Source organism: Silurus aristotelis (assembly GCF_946808225.1).
Source record: "Silurus aristotelis genome assembly, chromosome: 5".
Classification (NCBI taxonomy): domain Eukaryota; kingdom Metazoa; phylum Chordata; class Actinopteri; order Siluriformes; family Siluridae; genus Silurus; species Silurus aristotelis.
The window spans coordinates 28,234,454-28,250,833 of NC_139578.1; the positions used below are offsets into that span (position 1 = coordinate 28,234,454).

General features: G+C 41.8%; 1 protein-coding gene across 1 annotated transcript in view; it reads right to left on the reverse strand.

The window, feature by feature from the left end:
- The window catches only part of LOC310726783 (cadherin-2-like), a 104,562-nt gene that overhangs the window by 86,239 nt on the left and 1,943 nt on the right, over positions 1–16,380 (reverse strand). The gene's annotated exons all lie outside the window — the stretch shown is intronic.

Genomic DNA, 16,380 nt, shown 5'->3' on the forward strand with positions numbered 1-16,380 from the left:
AAGGAAAACCGCTCATTTGCAAAAGCTACAAAGGCTCATAGGCAGTAATTATGTGTGTGGCAGATTTTTCTTTTTTTTTAGGAGCGCGCTCTGTAAACTACATCCACCACTACAGACTTTTTCCCGTCATGACTTCGCTCACGATATTAGGGCACAGGGTTCGGAAAAGCTCGCAAGACTCCGATAATCAGCTATAAAAATCCGGCTCTCTGTACATTAAATCCTCCAATACCCACATGGTAAATCTGCTTGATCCACTCTTCAAGCTGTGCACTTTCCACAAGCAAAACGGAGACGAGATCAGAAACCGCCCCTTTAGTATAAAAAAAACAAAAAAAAACAACACCCAATACACAGGAGATCTCTGGGTGGGAAAAAAAAAAGAAAGAAAGAAAGAAATCAAGCTCATGTAAACATGGGATGGAAGCCAGAGAACTGTGAAATGTAGGTTGGAGGGAGGGTTCACATCCTTTGTGGCCTCCCACAAAGAAAAGACATGGAAAAAACACACACACAAACACACACAAATAGACACACGTGTGCTTTTTTTCATGACCTCTTCAACCATGACAAGCTCGTTGTTTTGTCTGTACTTTTGGCGAGCCATAAGTCAAAAAACAAAACACTTCAGTGTGTGTCATCATAAAAAAGTCTCTCAGACTCTGTATTGTGTTACAATTATTATCCGTTTAGAGTTCGATTTAATGCCGTAGAGCCTCCAAGACGTTTTACCTTGTGACAGGTTCATGTTTAAGAAGTAAATTTTGCAAAAAGTCCTAAAAACAGAAGACATCCTGACACTGGAGACACTTCTTCCACAAACTTTCCACAAATCAAGAGAAAGAGACAGAGGCAAGGTTGAGAATGTGAAGACGAATAAAACTCTGTATGTAGGAAAGTTTTAGTTAGCATAGCTAGCTACTTATCTTTTTATCTACCACTACCGCTAACATGAACACGCTACGCTACGCGGTTTGCATGGACAGTAGTTTTCTGTAGAAATAGTAGTAAGTTCAGTACAGGGAGTGGTAGCTGGTTAAGGTGCTGGGTTATTGATCACAAGGGTGGGGGGGTTTAAGCTAAGCTGCCACTCTTGGGCCCTTGAGAAAGGCCCTTAACCCTCTGTTCTCCAGGGATGCTGTATCATGTCTAACCCCAGCTTGATGCGCGAAGAAATAATTTCACTGTGCTGTAATGTATGTGACAAAGGCTATTCTATTCTTCTGCTAATCTTTGGATAACATCAGGGCTAGACGCGAGTGCCACCCGTTGTATTTTTAGCTACTTTAGCTAGGATGTGTGAATGTGGGACGTGGAAGCTCAGTATTAATGTTCAGAGTTACTGATCGGTTCAAGCCCCAGAAATGGCCACGCTGACATTTTTAGGCCCTTGAGCAAGACCCTTAAGGCCCTGTGCTACATCATGGCGCTTTCCTAACATTGCTGGTACATGCGAAGAAAGAATTTCACTATGCTGTCATGTACATATGACAATTCAAAAGCACACTTTGACTTTTGACGTTAATTTAAGCAGGAAAGTCGTTTCGTTCTTTTCTTTTGATTCGGCACAGTCATAGAGTGATCCTTGCAGTTTGTTTCTTCTCTTTCCCTTATTATATTGTGTATGTAGTCCTGTTTATGATTAGAGAAAATTTGCATTATACACGTAAAAAAAAGTTTTTACAGAAACAAACTACTGGCTAATAGATTATTTTATGTCCTTTTATCCCAAATACCATCACAAAACAAACACACATTACCCACTTTCCCTAGATGTACAAAGGGGAACATAACAATAGGGGAAATTGTTTTTTTTGCCCATTTTTACATGGAACCGGGGAAAAATACGTCCCTGTTTTAAACACTATCCACTTTGTTTCTTCCTAGCCGTTCGCTTAATTATTCTTCTATCCAATAATATGCCTCTCTCAGTAGAAACGGTCAATAAATATATCACATTATTGATTAATTCACCAACATTTCCGATGGTCCAGAACACTTAGTACCAAGAGCAGCGATTTCAGACGGACGCTATTCTATATATCGTGTTTGCTCAGGCATAAAATTCTGTGAACAGGTTTCTAAGAAAAGCAACTCTGCCGTGACCTAGGTGAGCTTTCAAGCTGCTCAAGCCGTGCTGCCGGGTCCAGACAGCCACTCTCTGTGTCAGTCATGCCAGGCGGGAAAAGTTCAGAGAGGCTGCCTGAAACATCGTCCGAATTAATGGAAGGCAACTGTCTCTAAAGTCTTCCAGTTAGCACCTGCAGCCTCGCCTGCCAGAGGTTACAGTTGGTGTCTTTACACAGAGAGAATAAAAGAAAGAGAGAAAGGGGAGAAATGAAGAGGAGATGAGGGTTGAACAGAGAGGTAGGAGAAAGAGAAATAAAAGTAGTTTTTTTTCCACTGTACAAATCCATCATTCCACAGTCTGTCCATTGTCCATTACACATTTTATTTCCCTTGTCATTTGGCCTGTATATGATCTAGTACCACGGCTAAACACTTTTGATGGCGGGTTCTCGAAAGAGCCAAATGGGTGGAGCTCGAACTGTTTGGACAAATGCTTTCATCACCGCATATTGCTTTCAGAACATTGTAGTGGTGACAGTCAAGCCAATAAGTCCCGCCCCCAATATATATATATATAGTCGGTATCTTGCACATATAATACAGTATGTAAAAATAGTATCCAAGAAGAAACACTCTTCTAAATGAATGTTATTTCAAACAGAGAAACTGAATTCTGATTGGTTGGAAAATGGTGCTTAATTAACTAACAAGCTACTGCTTTAATTATTTAATAAACTTAATTTATTAACGCATTCATCCACACAATGCGTTATCGTTTCTATAGCAGCCACTTAGTCGTATAGCAGACGCTCTGCATAGATCCGTATTGAATACGGTGGAGCTTTTTTTGTAAGTGTGTTGACACTTTGTAAAAGAGAGAGAGTGAGAGAGAGGTAAAGTTTTTTTGAAGCAGAGAAAAGGAGGTGGGTTTTGTGCGTGTGTATGTGTGTGTGTGTGTGTGTGTGTGGGGGGGGGGGGGGTAGACTGGGGGGAGATAAAGATAAAGCAGAAGAGTGTTATCCAGAAGATGAGTGTGTGCGTTGGAGGAGTAGGAGTGCGAGAAGAACAGAGAAAAGGCTTTGCATCCTTAATGAGCTGGATGTTTTTCTGCGCGTCTACCGTCGCCTGGTCGATCGAATTACCTCCCGGCGCTTGTGCTGCGCTCGCGACCCGAATGCGTTTTACGTTTCGTAAACAAGGACAATTACGTCGATCCGTGCGCGAATGCTTCGGTTAGGATGTGAAACTATGCTGTATGAAAGCGTTCTTCTGAATAGGAGCCTCGTGTGTGTTATCTTGAAACGTCTCAAAAGTGTTCGTCTCAAAAGCAGGAGTTGCAGCATTAATAGCGTGGGCCCCCAGGCTTTAATTCAGGCCATGTCTCGTTTAGTAGCGGAGAAGAGGGACGTCGGAGTGGTCCACATCAGATTTATGTTGCCATTTTCGCTCGGTAAAGGATGTTAAGCAGTGCCCCTTCTGGCTGGATGCCTCCTAGACCGTAATTGGAGCGTACACATACCAGACTGTGCAGATGTGGTCCATCACGGTTTCTCAAGCTAGTGTGCATTAGAAGCTTGCACTCCAGACACACACACACTTATACTGTAATGTTTTCTTCTTACAGCCTCTGGTTTGTGTCACAGTAAACGGTCAAGCCAGCAGTGCTGTGATACGAGGCACAGTAAAATCAGTTTGAGATGGAGGAGTGTGTTTTCCTTCAGCAGGTCACTCAATAAAGCTCGAACGGGAACCCTGAGAAAACCCTACGTACATGGTCCCATGTTCGGTCAGGAAGTAATTGATGAACCCTGAAGACAATCATTAAAGGCGTGTCTACGAAACAAGATATACATTATCAATAATGTATGAAGCCCTGTGACATCGTGTATCATAATGTCAATATCGTATCGTCGGCCTTGCTGTTCATTATGGTCTGTCATGACTTAGTTTCTTTTCTTTCTTTTTTTTGCAGTGCTGCTGTAAATTAAAGCTTGCCCTTGATGTGTTCTCTACAGATTTAAATAAATTAAATGAAATGAAAGATCACAGAGAGGGAGGCACTGACAAGTGAGGGTTTCAGAGCTGGGGACGAAGCTCCTGGAAACCTTCCAGCCAACACACACACACACACAAAATCTTCTATTACATAAATCAACGTGATGCTCTCTCCATCCAGTGGAGCCTTCTGACTCGATAGCCTCTCGTAGGAATTAATGGATGGGCAACAGAGTCCACCTTCACCACGTGTGAAGTGCTAGACGACTCGGTGAAAAAGAAGAACGACTCTAGACGCAGCCCCCAGAGCTTCGTTCTTAATTTCCTCTAGGAATCTCTCTGCAATCCTGGGCATCATCAATTATTCTTCATCAGTCATTTATCTGGCTTTAGAGTGACACAGAAGGTCAGGAATGAAGGTCAGAAGGCCAGCAGGAACAATCCATCACAGGAGACAAGGAGATGGAGAGAGAGAAAAAAAGGAAAGGAAAAAAAGGGATGCCAAGACTAAAACAAGAGCTGGAGAAAAGAGAAGAGGAGGACGAGCACGCCGGTTCGGAAATGCCGCTGTGAAACCTGAGGCCTGGGTGGAAAGTGTTTGATCGCTGGACCTGTGACTCCCACGGCGGAAGCAGACCCTTGTTAGTGTGGTTTCTGAATCGGGGGTCAATTACCATCATCTCCCACTTTCACCATCCTCTGCACAGCAGCTGAACCTGTCACGGTTTAGGAAGAAAAAACTAAACAAAAGCGAGAGCGATATTCTCTTTTCAGTTAAAATGCATCCGTACTATTATTTAGTTTTAATGCATTGCTGATCTTCTACTATCTGCTACCATCCGAGTTTCTCTATTTCTCTGCACCGTCGTCTTTTCTCCTCGTTCCACACCTGGCTTGGCTCATAACGGAAAGCGATTACCTGATGAGCTGAAACCAATGAGTGGGAGAAAGACAAAAGCATTCCAAGAGCAAGGACTGAGAAACCCACCATTTCACCACCACAGCCACCACCACCTCCTCCTCTTTTTCCTCCTCCTAGTGCGTTTCCAGGAGATGAGCTCATTGTTGATTTATTATGGCAGCCTGTGTCCTGCGAGTGTCATGCCTGGAGATCCAAGCACTACAGGAGACAGGCGGTGCCAGTGGGGAAACCTGATGCCCATATTCGGAAAACAAACAGTTGCCAAAGACAGAGCCACACCCTGCTCTGGGCCCGTCAAAAGAAAAAAACCACAGCTAAAGAAATAAAAAAGGGGAATAATAGAAGAGCCGGGATTTGCAGGGATTGAATTGTTTTCTCTAGTTCAATGCTTTAATGGAGGCTTTCTATGGAATCTTCAACCTTCACAATAAGCATTGAGATGGGTGGAAAACAGAAAGAGGGAGAAAGAAAGCAAGAGACGAGAGACATGAAAATAATTTGAAAAAAAAAGAGAGATTTCTTTTTATACACCAAAGCACACAGCCGCTAGATCAATCGAAGTCGTAGGGTTAAGACGGTGCAAAGAAGCTCCCGAGAGAACCTGGGAGCGAGCAGCGGGGCGCGAGATACAGAAACATCGCGCAGCATGGGGTTAGAGATCATACGTGAACATCTGCGAGGTATGAGTGCGAGCCGGACGTTCTATATATGCCGAATATGAGGACTTGAAGAGACAGCAACCGAGATCTGAGAGATCCTGTGGAACAAACGAGTAAAAAGAGGAACAGCAAAAAAATGTGTTTAAGATAGATAGATAGATAGATAGATAGATAGATAGATAGATAGATAGATAGATAGATAGATAGATAGATAGATAGATAGATAGATAAAACACTCAAAGCCTTTTCTCTGTGTGATTCTGTGAAAATCAAGAAGTTTCTTCTGTGTGGTCCAAATGATCCAGGGTCCAGTACCAGTGTGTGGCCCTGTGATTCGGGACCCCAACTACAGCCAATACTACAATACCACAGTTCACCTCAAGACATTGTTGAATGTGTAAAAATCTGCTGTTTTTATCGCTCTTGTATATAAAAGTAATTCCTTAGGCATTCCATCTTAAGCCTCAAGCCAAAGTAAAAAAAAAAAGAGAGAAAGAAAGCTAGAGAACAAATAGGGAAATGGGAGAAGAGCTAGTTGAGAATGCAGAACATTAAATCCAAGGTTGCCATCAATGGCAGCAGCAAGCTGCCAGAAAGTAATTCAGTATATTTACATTCACATTTCCAGCAATCAGCAGACAGAATCAGCAGGACTTCCAAATTTCTTTAAGTCTTTATTCTAAACATAAGTAGAAAAAAAAGATGGAATTGAAAACACTTTATTCATTGGGCAATGAATACTTCCCATCTATGTGAAGATACAACGATCTCTTCATCTATTATAAATGTGTGAGATTAAATGTCGAAAAAAAACACCAACATGGCCGAATGTTCTAATGTGGAAGTTGTATCTCAGTGTTTAAGGCACTGGGTTAATGATTGTAAGGTCAGGGGTTCAAGCACTGGTATATCGGGCCCTTGGGCAAGGCCCTTAAACCTTCAAAAGTGCTGTATCATGGCTAAACCCATCTTCGTTATATTGCTGGGATATGCGAAAGAAAGAATTTTACACAGCCCTTTAACTTAAAAATGACAAATGCAAGCATCCATAAATGATTAACTTCTTGGGCTTTTTCACTTACCAACAAAAAAACTCTAAAGAAAACGCTACTATTCAACAACATGCATACGTGGATGGAACTTTACGAGCCTTACTCTCAAAGAACTGACTGAGCAAGCTCCAGAAGCGCACAAAGAAGCTGCGAAGCCAGCAAAAAAAATAATAAAATCCATCCACCCATACTGTAGCAAGACCACCCACCACTCTAATGCGTATATCCTGTACACATACAAAAACACTTGTGAAGCTGTAGGTGGTATGAACATCTTGAGAGGCCCTCTGCTTGCACAGCTGAAGTAGGCCATCTTTGGACAACATTTAACTTCCACTACCTTCACCTTTATTACTGAAGTGGGCTGCTCTCTAAATCGTCCTTCATGTCTACATGAGTATACGGAAAAGAAGATGAAAAGATCGAGAGATAGAGAAAGAGCAGCGATGGAGACGAGACACGGAGAACGAAGAAAGAACGAAAGGAGATCGTGCAGAGGCGACGGAGAACGAACGAGAGAGGTCTAAATACAAGGGGACATTGAGTTGCTCGGCAAACTGGCAGAGCAGAGCATACTGGGCCTCTTTGTAGAGGAGGAGACACAAGATCAAGCCAAACAGCCTTCACCCCTGACGGAAGAATAAAAAAGGAGGAGATGAAGCAAACGTGGGAAGGGGGGGGCACACACCAGAGAAAGAATACAGAGGGGAGAAAATACACAAGGAAGCATTTTTTTTTTTTTCTTTCGCTAGAATAAACATTTCTCTGCAAAAGTGTTGATCTGCTGTCTGCCAAGTGCCAGGCTGCTCTATGTGTTTCTTTTGTCTGCCCCTTTCCCTCCCCCATCTCCTTCGGCTGGAGCAGAAAGCCAGGTCAGCACTGCTATTTCTACTCCCTCTCATTAGACGTGCGGGTCGTACAACTCTCTTTCTCCACGGCAACGTGAAGGTAAATCAAAATCAGCGCCGAGAAATGTGGAGTAGGTTAGCTGAGCTGTGTCTCAGCATGAGAAGAAAGCTCTGTCTGTACATAGAAAAAAAAAAAAAAGAAAACGAACACAAAACAACAAGCAAAGTACAAACGTGGCGTATCAGATGTTCGTCCCGTGACGCCGTCCCCTCCTGTGTTGGCACAGGTGCATTTTGCAATCATATCGCCAAAAAAAAAGGCTTCGTTTTCATGAGCAGACACTAGAGCTGGAAAATGACTATCATCATAAAGTGTGCAAAATGACGGCTTGTGCTGAGAGCGTCTGAGTGGTGCCTTTTTTTCTTTTTTTTTCGAATGGGCTGAAAAATTCACAGGAAATTTGACCAAGTGACAAAGGAAGTAGAGAAAGAACTCCCCATGGACCCAAACCTGGCAACCTTGTGAGCTGAGAGAGCTGAGGCGAGCTAATTATATGCCAAGGGCAACCAGCCTCAAACCCAAAAACAAAGAAGGTGATGTAGATAAAAAAAAAAACTGAACCCTAGAACCTCATTCGACTGCCTAATGTCAGTGTCACTCAAATTCTCGGCTTGTGATAACGACCTGAGAGCCGTGAAACAAAGAGAGAGGACACATGGGTGCTAACATTAATGCTAACAGCTTTATCAGTAACCAGGACATTCCTAACATCCTGTGCTGCCGCAACCCAGGCAAGACACTGTCCAGACTACCTGCTCTGATAGGAATGCAAAAGCCACAGTGGTCAAAAATGAATAAAAATAAGAGCTCACACCGCTCAGTAAAGGTCAGCGACCTTAAAAGGAGCTCGCCAATTAGCTGCGCCGGCTTTGCCACTCTCGAAGCGCTAAGGTCTGGCTGTGTCACAGACACGTGGTACCAAAACCCAAAGGGGCAACCGAGCTGCCAAAAGGTGTTGCAATAAACCAGCTAAAACGTGTGAGGAATTCAATTGAGGCACCATTTGTTTCCTGCTGATTTTTACATAGATGAAGTGTGTGACATTTTGCTAATTCTGTGTTTAAAACTCAACCCTGTTACTCAGTATTATGTATTACACAGTATTACACACTGCGATTTTTAATAGATCTCAGTTGTCATAAAGTCGGACTATGCGACATTGACAAAAACACTCACTCCTTGCCAGATTTTAGCCTCATTTTAGCCTGAAAATTTGTCTCAGATGACCAAATAGTGACCAAAATCACACAGTGTGCACCTGTTTTAAGATATTTCAGAATTGTTTATGAATGATTAAATGCAATTTCAATTTGTAAGCAGCTAGAAGGCACCACAATGCTTAAAATTCCACTTTTACGATTACATTTACGGCGTTTAGAGTGGCCGAAGCCCTCATCCAGAATAAGGTACAAATGTGCTCTATCAATGAATAAATCAACACTGGTTTGATAGGCTGCAAACAGTGTACTATCAGCCTACAAATGCTGTTGGGACGAATTATAGCATTTTTTAACACAAAGACATGAAACAAACACTGAAAATAAATGCTAGTTCAAGTTTTTTTATGCTGTTCAGACATCCAGGGGGAAATTCATTCCACCACCTCAGTACCGGAACAGAAACGAGTCTCGATGTAGACTTACCTCTTCCCCTGAGAGATGGCGATACCAATCGGTTTTAGTATGCATTACGAGCAATAAACTTTTCCCAACAAGCTAATGTTTGGTTTAAAAGCTGCTCCAGCATACAAATGATACAGCTGCGAACGCAAACGGTAGCGATTCACTACATGTCAGATGACGATGAGGTCATTAAACACAACAAACTGCAGCCTATAAAAAGCAGGTCTCGAAGGGACATCTCACAATGTCTCAAATAATCACGCACAATGTCATTTGTTTCAAAAGTTTCACCATGAAAGAGTTCCTGTACCTTATCCATTCCGAGCGCAACATCTGCTTTTTTATGGAGGACGAAACCAAACACGTAAAACCATATGGGTTTTTGCTTCGAGCTTGTTCTTAATGGAAGAAAATTCAGAAATGTTTTCAAATGTCGGAAATCGGGGGGGCACAAAAATAACAACAAGCAGGCAGAGGGCAACAAGAAGTTTGGCTAACATGGATGGGACAGAGGGAGTCAGCGATGGAAACATGACTGAGAACAGAGACATTCCTGATCACCTGATAATCAGAATTTAAAATAATTTTGTATTAATATATTAATATGATGTGAGGTCCGGTTACCAGCGTGACACTTAAACAGGAGGTAGTAAAGGCTACTTTTTACTTAAGTACATGACAGAGCCCAAACTTCTTAACTTCAGTAAAAAATTTAAATCAGTACTTCAACATTTACAATTTGTATAAAACATAAGGTTTTTTTTTACTTCTACTTGAGTAAAACATGTCTGTACTTTTGCAATCTCTGGTCTGATACCAAAATAAATCACAATACATATATAAATCATGGCAGTACATAAGAATCATCATGCAAAGCAAAGCAAAGCAAAATAATGGTGCATGTAACAGGCACAAGTGCAGTTCTCTGGGAAAGACAGTGTCTTTTATTGAAGACCCTAAACATCCATCAGCATGATCTGAGAACCGAATGCAACCTTCATTACAATCTATTGATCAACCCAAAGACCCTGAACTCATCAATCTATTCCCTTCTCGCTCCAGAAGCAAAAACTAAGCAAAAAAGAAAAATGGGGGGGGTTAGCATTTCTGGCCCAGAAACCCTAGACATTGTGGCCTGGATGAGAGATCAAAAGGGATCCATTTCAGCAGTCAGGCTGTGCTTCATATCCAGATGTAGAAACAGATAAGAATGAAGATTTCACCGAAGAGACAAGACAATAAGGCGGAGGGAACAACTGAGATCAGCTTCTGACTCAGTGGCTTTATTGGGAGCACTGTGAGCTGAAGTCATGGATCTTGTTTCCCCCCCGATGTCTTACAGCGTGTCACATTTGGAATCAAAATCGAATCCATCTCCCGCTGATACTGCAGTTGTTTCAATCGCTAGGATGTGTAAGGCCACATGTGCGCCATCCATCTTCCGACAACGTAAAGCCTGACAACAATATTCCACGAATTCCAGGCCCAATTTGACTAGGCCCCGAGTTACTATTCTTCCCTCCATAGTCCAGCCATAGTCGTGTCATTAGACAAGGTCTTGCCATTAAGTGATTTAAGGTTATTTGCTCGTCCACAAACCAAACACATGCTACGTTGGATGAAGAACATGCCTCGGGGGCCATGAATTTACAGCGACTAGGTCGTGAAGGTCAGGCTTGGCCAAACACTACTCTCTAAATAGTCTAAAGTGGTTCAAGGTGTAGCAGAAGCGGCTGTAATGGTGCGTGCGGACATCACAGAAATCCTCAACAACCCTCTATGCGTTGCCACAGAAATGGAAAATCTTTTCAAGTCAGGGAATGGTAAGGCCAGGATCATGAATATGGCTTTTAAAATAAAAATTGCTAAATAATGTCGGCTACCTTATGGGTCGGCTTCCTCGGTGGAAATGCCGTCCCTGTTTAATCCATTCCTATTTAATTTGCTGGGATTAAGGGAACAATTGGGGTTTCTGGCTATCTCCATTAGTAGGACTTATTTGTGTTGGAGCAAAAATGCCAGATTCTGTAATCCTAAAGCAGCATATTCATTTAGGATTATTCCAAAAGTGTATTAATTGCCCTTCTTAATGCATTTTTCAAAATTCAATTCATTAAACTGCCCAAATGTGGTGTTTAATAGCATTCTGTACCCATTCCTTATGGTAACACCATGACACCAAATTGATACCTAGACCGATTCTTAAATGAGAGAGATTTTGAAAAGGAAAGAATGTGTGCAAAGTTACACTGGGTTACTACTAGATCATTTCTAGAGGAACATTTGATCAAACCAGGTTCTTCATGGCAAAATGTTCAAGTTTGTATATGTTCTGTATGCTTTTACAGTTTCTGTAATGTTCACTGGTAAGAGTGAGTAATCTCACCCAAAACATGCTATTTTAATGATATAAGATATCGCAATAATTAGAGGTCAACCGATTTTCCCAGTACATAACCTGGTGGCTAGGTTGGAACGTACTTGTGATAACCGATTAATCAACCAATAGTTTTAAAAAATGGATACTGGATAAACAAAAACCCACAAACATAAAACTCCATGTAAAATAGTACTAAACTTTGTTAAAAAAAAAAAAACAACATTACTGAATCATGAAAATGTTAAAGGAAATCAATTTGACTATATTAATTAATAAATCCAATTATATAATTAATATAAGTATATATTCATACTTTAATTGTACATAATAAATATAATATAGCACTCTCTGTGCAGCGCGCCGTCTCACATGTAAAAACAAACAGCACACGATTCGCCTCTAGAGGCCGCTCTCGTAATGATTCTGCGATCAACTATTACAACTATTCATCGGCACCAGTGATTGACCTCTAGCCGTTATTGCAGTGGTCAGTTGGAAAATACAATGAAGTCAAACGACTAAAAGAAAATAAGTTTATTTTAACTTGCATTTCCACAAACTTGTAAAACAAAACAATTTTTTATACCGTCAAGACATCTTTGCTCCACAAAACCGTTATCTTATTATGCGCCTTTAGTCAGAGCTGCACGAGGAAGAGAAATGAAAGAGTCCAGTTACGACTGAGCGCCTCTTGCATGAGATAGTATTGACTAGGGTTGTTTCGACAAGATTGTGAAGTCAGTCAACTGTGGCTGCCCACTTACAAATTTGACCCCGGTTGAGAAGGTCTTATGCTCACCATGGCCACATACCATCCTCTCCTCCCTCCCTCCCCCTTTACTTTCTTTCTTTCTAAAAGCCCTGAAACACTAGGAAACAGATTAAAATCCACATACTGCCCTTTTCGTCATGCCAAGAAACGCTTCATTAGCAATATAAATGCGAGCCGTTGAGAAAAGCAGTGGAGGGAGAGGAGAAATGAAAGCAGGACGAATGACTTTGAAGGGGCAGGGGTAGGGGGGAGAGGGTGGTGCAAGAAGGGGGGGGGGGTGCTAGGTGGTGGAAATGTACTCTATTCAATTAGGCTTTGGGGAATATTCATTAACCCAGTTTTAAGAACGGAGCGTCATAATGGCCAAGCTGAATCACGATGCCATGGGTAAAGATGGGAAAGGCTTTTTTTAAAGGTAGGCCATTACAAAGCATCAGCATCTATTGAGAGATAGCCGCGAGGAAACCTTCTGCGAAGAGCCGTAATGGAGTACATTTAAAGAAGTAACAGCTCCCTCGGCTTATCAACTATATAAAGAATGAGATAAGTTTATCTGGAGCATTTGATGGTGCCTTTAAGCTTCGAGTAATGGTTGGTATCTGTTTGCATGGACATAACTCATAGAGAAAGATCTCCCTTTTCTACTTAACTGTAGACCCCTGAATGTGCAAGCTTTAAACAAAGAAACTTACATTATCCAGATGAGGATGAGGCCATCAATTTTCTTGTGCAACTCAGAAAAGAGCACCTCTACGTTAAAATCCTAGATGACACAAAAAATACAAGCAACGTGCCTCATCACACACGTGTTACATATTTCCAGACCTGCTCAGCTATGGGCGCTGATACTCGCGTTACAAAGCAACAAGCGGCTGCCGCGCGAGTCAGTCCAGAGCTATTTCAATCATTATTTACAGCCTCGAGGCTGCAATTAAGCAACATAATGAATGTGGCTGCCCCCCCTCAACCCCACACCACACCATTACCACCATCCTCACCCTCACCACCACCCTCCTCGCACTAGCCTGGCATGCTATTAATCCTGCCTCACCCAGCTGCGAGCCCATTGCAAAAAAAATATCCACTCGAAAAAATCGCATACAACGTAATTGATATGTCCACAATACCATTTAACGGGTTTGATGAGAAACCCCTCCCGGTAACATTGTACCACTCAAATCGCAAAATGCGTTGGCGGAAATTTGTGTAATTCGCCAAATGGTGTGTGAGGCCTCTTTTCGGGAGCCATGTCTCATGAACTTCGACGCACTACAGGGGGCCGCCATCAGCGGATGGTGTTTCATTAGCACTGTCTCTATCCATTAGTTTTCCTATTGGGCCATGCATAAAGGTAAGGCGGATGAGATATGGAGCCGAATTAGCAAGGGATTTTCAATGCTTATATGGGATAATGGGAGGATGCTGAAGCTCGCCTGATAAATAGGACATTGAGCACTTGTGGCCTTGAGCCACCTTAATGGCTGATCTTCCACACCACAATATAGAATACAAAGTGCCCCCATTGGAGGAGACTGAACAGCGGGGGAGTGGAGTGGGTTGAAAGGGTAAAGAAAGCAAATGGTGACCTACAACCCGTGACATTCTCCTTCCCCTCGCTCTAGCCCTCCCTCTCATTCCCTATGCTTCTCTCCAACCAACACCCCTCCCCCCATACATCTATTCCGTCTCTCTCTCTCTCTATCTCTGAGACTACCTCACGCTCTCCACTAGCATGTGATATCTGTAGCAAATGTGTGAAATCCAGCAGCAGCTCCCTGAGCCATTCTGTTTCATACAAGGACTCTAATCAAATGTAAGCCCATAGAAGGAGCTAACACCATGGTGAGGGTTCTCCGAAGCAATAATTACTAGCCGCACTTCATTTGGTCACAGCACATCGAGATGCCATCACACCATTTACAGAGCAGCTGGATACGGGGCTTCATTCACACGTTCATTTAAACCTGTCAAGAACTCAATTGCATTGTTCCAAGAACGGGTCGTTTTTAAAACCATGACCATTTGGAGGCCCCCCAGGTACAAATTCCTGCTTTTAATTAAATGTATGGAAAATCCAACTTTCTTTCCCAGTACCAATAAAATTCAGCGAGAATTATTCAATTAAAGGTTTCCATGGTCTCACACTGGCACCAATTCTTGTAAAAGGTCCTATAAATTATATGACAAATATTCTTACATCTACAAGTTTAAATAAAATCCACACTACGTCAACCTTTATTCGTTCAAACCGCATTAACTGCGTCATGAGCTCCAGTTGGATAGGAAGTCCAGGAAGTCGTTTGAATATTTGAACGCTTTTCTCCTTGATCTCCAGCCTTAAATGGACTGCGTTTATCAGGAACGGGATGATGCCCCTATTTCCCAAATGACCAGTGAATGGCTCTCAAACAGTAGACGCATTGGACACGCTCTGCGATCATGAAAGCTCTTGGAGTCATTCTGAGATGTTTTGCGAGCTCGGGGTTTTTAACAACATGGATGCTACCCGAGAGAATAGAAGAAAGGAAAGGAAAGGAAAGCTTCAACCCCCTCCCCCCCTAAATATGCTTTTCTAGGTACTTGTAAACTGGATGCATATTCTTTGATGTCTCTTGCAAAAAGAATGGAATGACATCTAATGTAAATCTACTAGGGTTATATTTAATTAAATGTGACATGTGGTTAGGTTGTGATCAGGTTAGCAAAATTAGACCGCTCGAAAGAATCTAAAAAAAAACATATTCGTGCTGATTGCTCTGAAGGTCCACATTAATAAAGTACCAAATACCATGGGTCAAATATCCACAATACACACAACATATCCACAAAAATTGTACTATGGCACATCTTAAACATAAATCAACCATCGTTTTTTTTTCCTAGCCAAGCTACTCAATACTCAATCCAACCAGCTAACATTATACAAAACAAGTCCAGTAGCACATGTGCATGAAGAGGAAAATTGAATTTTCATGGCCACAATTAAAACCAGGGAGTCCTGCGATTAACACTTTATATTGTTACGACTTTTTAGTATTGACAAACAAGCAAAAATATACATTCACGGCAAGCGACCTCATCCTTACAGTTATTTCAGTCATACAAATGAGGAATTGAGGGATAAGGGCCTTGCTCAAGAGCCCAGCAATGGTGGTGCTGGAATTCAAACTCATGACCTTCAGATTTGAAGTCCACCATCTTCTCCACTGAGGGCCCCCCACCCCCCAAAGTAGTACCACTTTGCTGAAATTGGTACCAAAAGGCTCTCTAGTTTAAAACCAAAGAAATAAAAGTATGCAGCATGAATCTTCCAATAATTGCTGACAATTTAGCATTTCACGAGCAAAAAAAACTAATTCGCTTGAAGTTTCTTTTCTCCACATTTTTTCATTGTTTTTCTTCCTGGCAGCGAAGCACACGTTTTTTTTCTCAAAGTAGAAACTCTACAGGATTTCTTTTTTTTATTTTTGCAAAAATTTTTTATTTTTTTTTGTGTTGGTGTGTGTGCAAGTCAGTGATTAGAAGCAGAGCTTGAACTTTTATTGGTGTACAAACCAAACAACATGGCTTTTAAGCCCACATAACAGTGTGGCTAATTGGTAAAACATGTCTAAAGCTTGTTTTCACCCACCATAGATCAGAACCACAAGTGGGTCTGGTGTACTACACACACACACACACACACACACACACACACACACACACACACACACACACACACACACACACACACACACTTCATCTATATGGGTGTACACAAAACACACATACACCTTGAACAACCTGCAAAGCAACGACACACATTTTCCCAGCCACACAAAGGATATTTGATAACTTTCCCTTTGAGGACGCACACACACACACACTCTCGCACACACAACGCACACAGTAAGGACCTTCCTTTGTAAACTCCTTCCATTGACCTTTACATAAAAGCTGCATATTTGTTAAAAAACAGAAAAAAAAAAAAAAAAAAAAAAAAAGGTCCTCATAGAGACC